Below are 13,680 nucleotides of genomic sequence, written 5' to 3'. Positions count from 1 at the left end.
TCAGGGCGCGCTTGTCTCAAATGCGAGAAAATTTACAAACTTAGCCCCCGTTTCAAATTTCTACTACATCACAACAACATTAGTCGGTTGGGGATAGAAAGGTAATCTCGCATACACCGAATATTTGCCGACGAGAGTTTGTTTTTGGCGCCCACCGTGTATGAATATGAATCGGGGAGGGAGTCGATTTCGGCTGAGGGCACACTGTGTTTTGGCGCCCACCGTGTATGAATCCGGGTGAGAGGTGGTTACGTCATGTTTTGGTGAAATTACAAACCTACCCGTATCGAAACCTATAGAAATCCAGCAGATAGGCTTTGCACGGCAGGGATAGGTAGTAGTGATTTCCATCTCGCAGATTTTGGTTTCGGGCGGTTACTGCGACTTTCCCTGCTTCATTCAAATTTTGCACAATGCACGTTTACCGTGCCAACTCAATTTGAATCCCGTTTGTATTCTACTATTTTTTTTCCGGGCGGGATCCATTTTCAATTGGAATTACATTCTATATACATCATTTTTTTTACATATATACTTTCAAAAGCACAACACCATTTATACATAAATATGGTTTACAAATGGCATGATCTCAGATTCATAAGGTTGTATCCATCAATTTGGATTTTCAAATATTTGAAACCACTTTATGTTGAAATCCAATGTATGCTTTCCTCGCTAACTGTCTCCAATTAATGTGTGTTTCATGCGGTTTTTTTAACTTCTCAAACATGTATAATGTGTTTCACACACGCAACATATAGTGTAATCCCGTTTAGACACTAATTGCATATAAACCATGCATTGTTTGTAATTGAAGAATCTATGGATCACCAATATTGATAAACTATATAACATTACACGTGTGCCCAAATTCAAATGAATATGCATGTTTGATACACCAATTTGCGTTATGATATTATCGATGTCATGATCTCCAGTTTAAATATTTGAATCCCCTTTAATCCAGATATTCGTCTCATATAGCTATCACTCATGCTTATATAGGACTATCTCTCTGGACCTATACGCGTTCATCGTCTCTCAGGCATCTCTCGTGCTACCTGTATGTCGACAATGATCTTTTATCTTCGTAACACACTGATGATACTCTCTCCATCGACCTTCATCACTCTATCTCTCTCTAAGTATATCTCGCTCCCTGCTATGTGTCTCCAGCTATGATTCTCCATGTGGAATCTCTTTCTCTCACACAAACACAAAACTTTGTCTCCCGGGGTGTCATTTCTCTCAACTATTCCCATGTGTGCCACTCGTACACCCCTCATACAGAGATGTTTTTCGCTCCTTAGATATGAGAACCTACGACTCTTCCTCTTCAATATCTCTTTCTCACACACAAACACAAACTCTGTCTCCCAGGGTCTCATATTTCTCCATTGTTCTCTTGTATGTCGCTCAAACACACCCTCTCTCCCTAGAGATATCTTGCGTTCCCTCATATGTCTCTCTAGCTATCACTCTCGTTGTGAAATATCTTTCTCTCTCACAAACACAAAACTCCGTCTCTCTGGATCTCATTTCTCTCTGATATTTGTTTGTATGTGACTCACATGCACCCTCTCTCTATCTCTCTCACACCCACACACATAACCCAGCCTTCTGATCCACTCGACTCCTATCTCTAGCGCACACTAGCTAGCATCTTTATCTTTCTATTTATCTGTTTCTCCATCAACCTTCTTTCTCGCCCTCACTCTTGATTCCTATCACGCACACTACATATGTTTCTCTCTACATGCATGCAGTCAAGTGCCCTCTCACACACATATATAACTTCACCCTTTGAACCACCCGACGGTCATCTCCAACACCCAAACTAACGGATGTCTCTCTAGCTAGCATCTCCATCTCTGTATCTATCTGTAGTTTCTCCGTCAACATTTCTTTCTCGCACGGAGTCTTGCTTCCTATCACCCACACTATATATGTCTATCCATACATATGCATTTATAGGTTGATCTCTTTTGCACAATTGTTGCGCCTCACCCCCTCTGCTCACCATAGATGCATGCTCCAGCCCACGCCACTATCTCTTAAAGACAAAAACACATGCTCAATTGTCGGGCCTTCTTCCCTGCATTCTCACATGCATGCATATTGTCATACCGATCCGTCTCTCCCATGTCGTTGATCTTAGGACTTATGTCTTCTTTCTTTTATCTCGATCATGCGCGCGCGCACACACACACATCCCACGTATACATGTATACCTCTCACACATGCACGTTCAAGGTCTCTATGTCTCCATACGTAGTTAATTACCCTCAATCCTAACGCCACATCGAATCGTTCTCCTCTTTTGTGCACATAACTTCCGCCTGGATGGGCAAAACACACACTCACACTTAACAATCTCCTTCTAGCTACCCCCCCGCCCCGCGCGCCTCTCACTCTTCTCCTATATCCCCGAAACCAATAAGACCATCCCTTTGTTTAATTCCCGCCTACATGCACCATCGATATATAGTAGTCTTCCGTGGTGTCTCTCGAACAAACACGTTCTCTCTATGTCGACTCCTCTCACGCGCACGCACCTTCTCTTCCCTCCTACGGGCATTTTCTCTCTCGCACCCCATCGTTGGTGGCCTCTGCCATACACATCACCTCTCTATGATGAAGCCATGCACACTTAAATTACATCCGCCACAGAGGACCCCGGGACACGCACACACACACACACACGCACGCACGTACGCACCCCCCCACACACACTAAGACTCCATCTCTCTCTCTCTCTCTCACACACACAAACACACACACACACGCACCCCCCACACACACTTAGACTCCATCTCTCTCTCTCACACACACAAACTAAGACTCCATCTCTCTCTCCTCTCTCTCTCTCTCTCTCTCTCACACACACACACACCACACACACTAAGACTCCATCTCACACACACATGCTCTAGGCAGAGCATTTTTTCCTACCACCCTTCATCCAACCTTACCCGTATGATAAACAATCACCTTTATTTACTTGCATAACATGGACAAATTCCACTTTACTTTAGTAGTCAGCAAACTTATCATCTGTATACCCTTATAAAAAACGAGTTGGCGATGATGGTGTGCCTGCCATCTTGTAATACAGACCGTATGATCTATATCTGACGGATAGGAAGCAAACTATGATAATTTTACAAAAGATACCCGCACCTCTCTCCACATCATTATCTCCCGCAACCTCAGTGCTCAGCAATTAAAAAAGGAATAAGTCTCTGGAACAATCTAGCATGCATGGTGGCTGCTGCCGCCTGCCGGCGCCGTCCATCCCCATGCCTCCGCCTATTCCGACCACCAGTCACCACCACACTCCACTCCTCCTCGCCTTATCTCTCATCTTTCATTTTTTCGATGACATTCTCGAGATACCAGTTTTCCGATAAAATGCTCGAGATATCATTAGTTTTTACACATGGGATTACTCCTGCATGGGTCAATCACAACAGGTGTTTTGTAAAAAAATGCATATTGATGTTCCGTGCAATGCACGAGAATCTTGCTTGTAATTATATAACGCAAATCACGAGCAGGAAGTGACATTTTTTGACACAACCACGTTAACATGGCCACGTAAATCACGAGCAGGAAGGAGAAGGGAAGCGGGCTGTGGAGTAACGTTTTTTACCACAATTTCTTAGGAAACTGAGTGCAATAATTGAGTAGTTTTGCAAACTACCATCACTACTACACCTGAAACGGTTCAAAACCTATACTCCCTTGCCAGCGCGCGCTTCCCGCATGAAACGGTCAGCGTCGCCTGGAGCGTCAGTGCCACATTAATGCCCGGCCAGAGCGGAGGCGACCTCTCACTGGCGCCGGCTTTGAAGTGGCGCGACGGCCGAGAGAGCGCCGCTTCCCGGTGCACGCGACTGCTCCGCGTCGAGACTGGCCATAGACCCTGTTTGGATCCATGGGTTAGAGTTAGTTTGAGCTAGTTGGGGCTCAAATAGCCCTAAAGTATCCAAGCATGAGGGTTTAAATTGGAGCAAGTTGCACCGAACCCACCAAAAAAAACTATCCCACCCAAGAGGTGCTAACTGGAGATAGTTTTCATTGGGACCACTGAAAAATCACTTTTCTCTCTCCATGAAGTGCATTTATTGTCAATCTAACCCTGTCACCCAAACACCTCTTTCGCTACAGTTAGTTCAGGGTTAGTCATGAGTTAGTCTAACCTCTAGCTAAGTTAGAGTATCAAACAGGAGCAATATAGGACATGCAAGTTGCTCAAAGCATACAGGCAAATTCGTACATGAAAGGATTTTTTTATTTTTGAAAACGGAACGTGAAAGGAATTTTTTTAGAATGCTCTTGGCATGTCGCTAACATGTGATAGTTAACCGACCTCAATAGACGGCATAAATGCCACCCCGCCGCACTTTGATAGAGACGAGGAGGGAGAAGCGATACAGGCTGCTGGATTACTAGAGATAGGTGTCACACGGAAGCCAAGAAATATGGTGATAGCATGGGTTAGCAATGTACTAGTATGATGTAACTACACTGGGCTGTCGTGTTTCGTACTCTTCCAGTCCACTGTGGAGATGATTGGTTAATTTTATATCGCTGAATAATTTAAATATTATGAGTGCAGACGCTCCACCACGAGGTTCCTTGCTCCTTCTCGGTCGTCCGGAATCTATGTTCTTCCACTCTATTTTTTTACGTGAGCTTTGTTCATCCTTTTGCCAACACGCGAGACATCTAGCATCAAGCCGCACGTGTTCTGCAACGATCGTTCCATCTATATGAAGAACACGTGGCACTAAAACTACGAGACGGACATGTACCCAGGAGTGGACGTACGAACCTGAGTAATGTAGCGCAGTAAGTGAAATATAAAGGCACAAATGGTATGAACATGCGTGGCATACAGGGTGTGTTTGGTTGCGTTCTTGTCTCAGCATAGTTGTTCCCTCTTCATGCATGCTCAACTCAACACCCCTCTTCATGCATGCTCTCTTCATGCATGCTTCTAGTGTATTTGTGCTAAACTAGTATGGACTCATGCACCCTCCATACACTCTACCAAACACCCAAAAGTAGGTTGAGAAGGGAACTCTTGGGCGGCATTTGTCTTTTACTACGTACTACCACTAAATGTTGTACGTGCAATGCACGGTGATGTTATGGAGTACGTGTCTAAGTACTCTACTACTACTATATTAGTTGGAGGCACATATTAACTTTTATATTTGTTTACGTGTATGCCTCGAGACCTTCCAACTAGACATGTCTTTCTCTCCAGGTCGCACTTTGTATCGTTCATACAGCTAAGTACTACTACGTGTGGTCTCCGACCCAGAAGTGGAAGAAGTGGAGACGCTCTACCATGCTGTTTTTTTTACGCTGGGCTCTACCACGCTGTTCATGTCCCACTCCTTTCGTGACGTGTGGGACATCCAGCACGTGCCGTGTTTGGCACCCTTCGTCGTAAGAGTTGAAACGCTAGCATGCATTATAAATAAAAAATAATTATAAATCGGCAGTATACTATTTTTTTTGCGAACCAATCAGCAGTGATACTATACCACGCGGTTTCCTTGCTCCTCGATATCGGAAAGAATACTTCCATTCGCCAACATGTGGGACGTCGACCATCCTGGTCCACTTGCCATGCATGCAGAACTCCAAGGGAGAGTCACCCAGGTCGTCGCGCCGCAGTAACAATGACTAATGAGCCATCAAATCACAGGCCCACTTCCCACTTTGAAGTTGCTCGGACGAAGGAACCATCATGACTTTGTTGAATTCCGCTTCTTGAAGAAAACTACTATACCAGCAGTACTGCTAGCTACAATATTTACTCCAACAAAGGCCTCCTTTCGTTCATAGGATAGGAATATGAAAATCATAGTAAGTGAGATGACATGCATCTCAATTCCTATAGAGAAAGAGATGCCATTTGATGCATAGGATAGGAATTTTCCCACTTAGTCTAGGCTAATGTACTGGTAATTTGCTCTAAAAACTACAGTAGTAACTAGTAGTACTGGTACATGCTCGTACTCAGACACAGACACACACACTAACTACTAGTACTACTACTTCTCACATGCTGGCCAGACGCCGTCGTTCTCCTTCCCGGCTTTGTCGGCGACACCCCACCGTGCTTGGATCTCCGCCGACCTCTCCGCAGCAGCGCGTGCGTCCTTTTCTTTCTTGCGGCGGCGGGCCTCTCTTTTCTTGAGTGCTTTCTGACTTTTCCGCTCCCTCTGTGCGGCTTTGGCCGCCTCTTGCTCTACCGCCCATTTGACCTTGGCATCTTCAAATTCCTCCCACATAGTTGTGAGGTCGCGAGCGGCGATGAACTCGGCACAGCGGGATGCCATCGCTTCCCTACCATTTTGTGTGCGTTCATGGGCGGCGAGGAACTCGGCGCGGCGGGATGCCATCGCTGCCTTATCTGTTAGTGTGCGGCGCGGTGGCATGAACGACGCTTGGTGAGAGCTCTGGGGTGGAGTGACCGGACAACCGTATAGTGCATTGGTTTGTCAAGAGCTCAAGGACAAAAGATGAAGCAAATTAGGATTCCCCTTCAATTCTGGTCATTTATTACCGAGTAAAATGCATTGGCGGTCATCGAACTTGTCTTGATAGCTCACTTTGATCATTGTATACGAGATATGATGATTATACGGTCGCTGGCTCACCGTATAGCTCCGTATTTGTATGGTTGACCAGTCAAACAGTCCACATGCGCCTGAAATGGTCACCGTCTCTCCAGAATGTCAATGCCGCATTCACTGGACTTAACTGCAGGTGCTATTGGTGTGTCACTGATATGCGGGCCAGACGCCCGTTGGGCCCACATGTCAGTCACCCAAACACATCTGTAGTTAAGTCACTAAAGCAGCATCCGCATTCACGCCCGACGAACCTACTCCGGCGCCAGTTGTCCATCCGTCTGCCGCGGCTCATTGCCATTCGCCCGCTATATTAACTTGAGCCCCAGCTCCCAACCATAGCCAAAGACCCACACTTATTCTCCTCCGGTCCCTTCTTTCTGTCGGCACCACTTCAACAATGGCCTCGTGGCGCTCCGAAGCTCTCTTGGATGTACTGTTGCAGGAGCAGACGAGGGACATCGGCGGCTCCGCTCCGGGCGCGCTCCAAAGCTCTCTTTGACGTACTGTCGCAGGAGCAAACAAAGGAGATCGCCGGCACCCCCCGGGCGACCCTCCACTGCCACGACCACGAAGCCGGCAGCAAGGAAGAGTAGTACACGGTAGGTCGCCGCCGCTCTGGTCCCGGGAAGGCCACCGCTACTCCACTCAGTCGACGCCAAGCTTGGTGGGGTAAACATCGGCGACCGATTAGCCGCTTGACGGCGACGTGGAGGCGGAAATCTTCATAACCTTGTGCTCCGGCCGGAGGAGGAGGTTATCGAGGCGGATGAGGAGGAGGCAAAGGCAATGGCTGGCTTTCTCGGGTTCATGACTGGACTTGGTGGTCAGGCGCCGGCGATCGTTTAGATTAGGTTTATAGTAGGTTTAGTACGGTTTGTGTGAAATATGTAATGAATTTCGTCGAGTTTGTAGGAAAAGTTTTCGAGATGTAATGAATTTCATCCGGTTAATTTCATCGGGTTAATTTGAAATTTGCTTTGTTTGCACGAATTTCGTCCGGTTAGTTCATATAGTTGTCGAAAGGTATGCGGGCAGCATCGGATGGCATCCATCAGTGTCCTCAGACAGATGCTGGTGTAAATTTGTGGGCCAGCGCTGGAGATGCCCTAACTATCATGCTATAATCGCTAACAATCCTCCATTATTTAGCAGGGAACAATTATCCCTCGATCAGAATCAGATCCGCGGTGTTTCGCACTCCTCCCGCGTACGAGTGTAAACTCTTGCTTACATAAAAATGGAGCAAGTGGACGGCACTGTAGCACATCATATCACTCGAACTAGCCCGCCTAACGAGCGGGAAAGCACTGCCCTCGTCATTTTGTTCTGGATTTCTATCGATAGATCGTGCGAAAATGTTACGCTTTGCAAGTTCTAAAGGAAAAGGCGGCACACTTACGACTCGTACGCATCGCAACCTCGACAGTCCGGCTCGCACGCCGCTCACCAAAGGGGACACGCGTTGTCTTGCAATTTCACTGACATGTGGGACCGTAATTGAATAAACCATCGATAGCCGAAATCTAATCGCTCGGCGGGCGTCAGCTGAGAAGAGAGAAACGGGGGAGGGAGAAGAGATCGCCCGCTCGCCGCACACGGACTCCAAGAAATATATGGTGATAATGTGAGGTGGGCCATGCTGGAGTCCGGACCGCTTACGGAGCCCGCTCTCACCGCCATGGCCCCTCAAGACGCCAGCTGCCCGCTGCATGCATAGCAAGTAGTCCCTGCTTATGTGGAGGAGAGAGAGGCATTGACAAAGTCAAGGAGTAACAGTGGAGACAATAGCTTTCGTCAAAAATAAACAATGAATACTCGTTGCTCGTCCTCTATATCGGAAAGAATACTTTCATTCGCCGACATGTGGGACGTCGACCATCTTGGTCCACCTGCCATGCACAAAATTATCCTGGTCTACCCCGGTCGTATCATAGGCCCAACCTTTTCCCACCGTAAGTTGTTCGGACGAAGGAACCATCATGACTTCGTTGAATTCTGCTTCTTCAAGAAAACTTACTGTACCCGCAATACTGCTACCACACGTGAAGACTGGACGGCACTGTACCACGTCATATCACTGAAACCCACTAGGCCAAACTAGCCCGCCTAGGTCATCTATTTTGGAACGGAGGGAGTACGTCTCTGCACTGCTATGATTTTGTGTTGCACGTTCTCTGTACTTTTGCTATGATTTTCCTACCCTATGAACCAAATGAGGCCTGAATGTATGTCGACTATTGTCTGATCGATCGCTAAGCCTACAATTTTAGGAGCTAGGGCTATTGATCGATCAACGAGGGATAAGTATAAGCGTACCACGAGCTCATCAGCCCCAACGTTTCTCTTCGGTGAGTGTTTTGCAAGTACTATAGCTCGCACAGTAGCTAGCCTACTAACACCAAGAATCATCAAACAAGCCCTGCTGATATGATAAACAGTTCAAATTTACATCTAAGCATGCCATATATCACATCAAAAGCTGGTGAGGATACATCTGTTTCCATAACTCAGAGAGGGTTCGCATGATTCATCGCATGATTCACTATCAAACAAAAGTAGCAAGATCCGTCCACACAAGACAGTGCACTAGCCCTAAGATGGTTTGATAACACGCATCGTTTTGGTAATTAAACACAGAGCAATGCAAACTACCCTGAAGGATTAGCGCGACCAACTATTTCTTGTCATCGATCTCTCGGGCAATGACCACAGCACGGACAGCGGCATGGGAATCGATTTCTGGGGCGATGTCCACAGGACTGACCGCGACATCAAAATCGATCTCTGGGGCGATGTCCACAGGATGGACAGCGGTATCGGAATCGATCTCCGGGGCGATGCCAACAGGACGGGCCACGACATTGGAATCATCAAGGACAACCACCGGCACCTGCACAACACTAACATATTAGCAAGCACATTGCAAATAATCAAAAAGCAAGCACACTGCAAATAATCAAAAGCCATAACTATGGTAATAAGCCATTATTTTTTACCTTGTGCAGCTCACCGGGGGATCTCATCCCTCCGGGGGCCATCTTCTCGTCCTCGATGGGGGCCATCACCTTGCCAGGGGAATACTGCTTCTCAACGGCGACTATCTCCTCAAACTCGGTCTTGAGCCTCACATAGGTGGCAATCAGAGCTCCTGGGGTAGGCACGGTGGGGCCCTTGCTGTTCTTCCAACTTTCTTTGAGGAGTTCGTCCGCCAACATCCTCAACTCTTTGGCCAGTGCTTGTTTCTTGGAGTTCTTCGTCTCCATGGGTTGGCCCGCCAACTTGGTCAACTCGTTGGTCGCTGCTCGCTTCCTGGAGATCGCTGTCTCCAGTGGGTTGTCCGCCGGCAACTCTTTGCCTAGTGCTCCAGTATCCATCAATGAACTGACAAACAAAAAGCAATCGAAAGGAAACCACAATCGCAATGAAAACGGGAAAAGAATAGGATGTGAGAATCGGTCGGTACTTCGCAAAAAGAAGATTATTGGAATGAAAATATAGTAGCATAACTGATTTGCCCACCTTTCCTTCGTCGGTAGAGAAGAAAAATGGCATAAGTGAGTAGCCTGGAGTAAGGTTTTCTTCAAGAAAGGGAAGAAATGGCTTGAACGAGCGTTCCAATGAAATGATGGTTGCTTCGTCCAGTCCAACTTGGAGGCCACCTTACCACTACTGGTAAAGGTGTGGGTTTTGTGATATGACGGGTCATGACAGTCACACCGGGGTGACAGGTGAGTCTCGACTGTAGCACCTCGCTGTGATTTGGTGGATGGCACGCGGGCCCGGATGCTTTGAAATGTCATTAACTTGATTTTAGTCTCTTTAGTATTTGGATCCAAGCATGGATGAGGCTAACAAGTTTTAGTCCCACTACTTCTAGTCATGAGACTAAAACGTATCAAAGCACTCTCTCAGGCTGGTCATAGTGGGGAGTAACTTAGACTAGTGTCATGCATATGACACTAGTGTAAGTTACTACCTCCATAGTGCAAAGTAACATAGTAGTAGTATCATAGATTGCTTCATTTATTATCTCATAGACTTATTTTGCCTCGGAAAGCGCTATGTTACAGTAACATATTATGTTACCACAAGCACCTCTTTCCTCATTAAATACTTGCCACATAAGCAAAATTGTCTTGGGATGTGTTAAGTTACTACCTAAGTTACTCCCACTATGGCTAGCCTCAATATTGTGCACCGCGACCAAGGCGGAGAGGAAAATGAGAGAACTACGTAATTAATGCATGAGTTTAATTAGGGTAGTTTTGTAAAGTACGAGATACATTCCTCCAATCGCAAAATCCCTTGGTTCATGAGATTTGAGATTTGAGCCCTATAAACCGGAGGGGAGGGGGTACTGCACACGGTGTAGTCTAGTCACTTGTTTTTTTTGAGCCGAAGTCTAGTCACTTGTTGAAATCTCTAGAAAGGCAAATACTCCTTTCCGGTTTACAGGTCTATACTACTCCCTCTGTCTAGGTGTGTAAGTCATCTTACGAAAACCAAATAGTCCCAAAACACTTAGGCGCAGTGCATTAAGTTCTACCTTGTTTTTTGTTTCTTGACATACGTATCAACCAATAAGAGATGAGAGGTGTGCATGCTTTTAATGACTTGCAATGGCTAGTTCATTGCATGGAATGCTATTAATTAGCAAATAAACATTGGTGACCCCAGGAGGAAACGGTGCTAAGCGTGTGGACCTATGCAGAATGAGTATCAACCAATGGATAATGGAGTTTAATTGTTAAACAATAGCAATTTTGTCTCATGCAAGAGCCTGGCTAGTACTCCAAGGAACCGCACCACGCGAGCGTTCGCAACTGCCACGTTCGGTTTGCACTTGGCTCTTCGCCTCTTCGAGAAGATGAACAATAATTTTACTCCTACTTCTATAGTAACGAATCCACTGCTGCATGTCCGTCCACCTCGTGCGGGAGGGATAGCGTGTAGCGAAAGCTTCTACTTACTGCTCCTGCCTTTGCATCCATGACAGGTGGGCCCAACAGGTGGTTGGCCCACTGTCATGCAGCCAAAGACAGGTGCAGTTAAGGCACCGGAGCTCAGCTCGCGAGGGAGAGGGCGTCGTAGTAATCAAATTTCTCGGGCTTGTATGAGTTGATGCGACACATCAAAGCACTGCATTCGATAAAACTCTTTTTACACATTTCAAATGGGCTACTTCGTATGTAGGAGTAGACATATTCTGCTTCGTATGTACTCCCTCCATTCCAAAATATAAGTCTTTTTAGAGATTTCACTATGAACTGGAGTGCATACGAAACAAAATGAGTGAATCTACACTCTAAAATATGTCTATATACATCCGTATGTAGTTTATAGTGGAATCCCTAAAAAGACTTACATTTAGGAACGGAGGGAGTAGTCACTTGTTGCAATCTCTAAAAAGACTTATATTTGGAAACAGAGGGAGTACAACGCATGCATGCATGCCGTGACTTTCCTTTTGATACTTGCATGTGTTGATTTGATGCACCTTGCCAAATTTTGACTATAAATTTAACTAACCAAATTTTCATGCATGTCACAAAAAATCACGGGGCTGTTTGGATTATGACTATGTTTGTCTTATGTTGCCACATTATTTTTCCCACACTTGCCACACTTGCCTAACCTGAGTTGCTCAAATTGTTAGACACACTTTGGCTTGCCTAAGGGAATCTTGCCACAATTTTTGTGTCTATGACATGTGGGGTTCACTGCTAATAAAAAAAATTCTTGTCTTAGGTGTGGCTAATAAAAAAGACTTATATTTAGGAACGGAGGGAGTAGAAAATATAAATAATAATGCATGTTGGGGCAACCCACGTTTCCGCTAATTTTAGCCATGGGCTTGTTCACAATTTTTACGAGGGGGTGGTTGTTCATTTAATGGAGGGACTTGTAGTACTACCAGACTTGAACGATACATAGTGCGACCTGGCACACCATAACACCACTTGGAACAAGCGGGTAGCTATCTCAAAAAACAATCAACAACTAAAAAAACCCGCGACCTGGCATGTAGTATAGTACACAATTTTAAACGATTGTTTTGATGGAGTGAAAAAGGAAAACTACCCCACTACTTATATATAGGCCGGAGCCTCCGCGCTTGCTTGCTAGGGCCGCTCTATTCACACACTCTCATCCTCTCTAGATCTAAACAAGATAGGGGTAGTGACCCTGTCTTTCTCCCTTCAAAAAACACTGGCTTTCTATCCTCACCGTTGGTTACAGATCCGGACGTATCCCCCTCCACCGGTGAAGGGGAGGAGGGGTAGCATTTAGGCTATCGTCGACAGCGAGGGACGAGACCCACTGCCGGCCGCACCGTTATCTCTGGCCGAGCGCCGGCGTGGGAGGTCCTCTGTAACGCCCCGGATTCGATGCGCCAGGTGTCTGCCAGTTATTCGCCGTCGTTGCCATGTCATTTGCTTACGTGTTGCATTTTACCATGTCATCATGTGCATTTCATTTTGCATACGTGTTCGTCTCATGCATCCGAGCCTTTTCCCCGTTGTCCGTTTTGCAATCCGGCGCTCCTATGTCCTCCGGCGTCCCCCTTTTGTCTCTTGTTGTGAGTGGGTGTTAAACATTCTCGGAATGGACCGAGGCTTGTCAAGTGGCCTTGGTATAGCACCGGTAAACCGCGTGTCAAGTTTCGTGCCATTTGGAGTCCGTTTGATACTCCAACGGTTAACCGGGTAACCGTAAAGCCCCTCTCTTTTTGCACCCCAACACCCCTTCCAAAGTGGCCCAAAACCCATCTAACTCCCCTACATGCTCTCGGTCGTTCGATCACGATCGCGTGGCCGAAAACCGCTCCTCATTTGGACTCTCCTAGCTCCCTCTACCTATAAAACTAGCCCCTCCCCCGAAATTCGCGGATGAATTCGCAGACGAAACCCTAGATTTTCCCTCTCCGCCGCCGGACGCGTCCAGCCGCAGCCGGACACGTCCGCCCTTGCCCCCGCAGCCAACCAGCTCCCGCCACGTGGCCTCCGGCCTCCTCCACCGCCGC

This window comes from Triticum dicoccoides, chromosome 1B (genome assembly GCF_002162155.2).
Source record: "Triticum dicoccoides isolate Atlit2015 ecotype Zavitan chromosome 1B, WEW_v2.0, whole genome shotgun sequence".
Lineage (NCBI taxonomy): Eukaryota > Viridiplantae > Streptophyta > Magnoliopsida > Poales > Poaceae > Triticum > Triticum dicoccoides.
The sequence above is the reverse complement of the archived record's forward strand: the minus strand, read 5'-3'. Positions refer to the sequence as shown.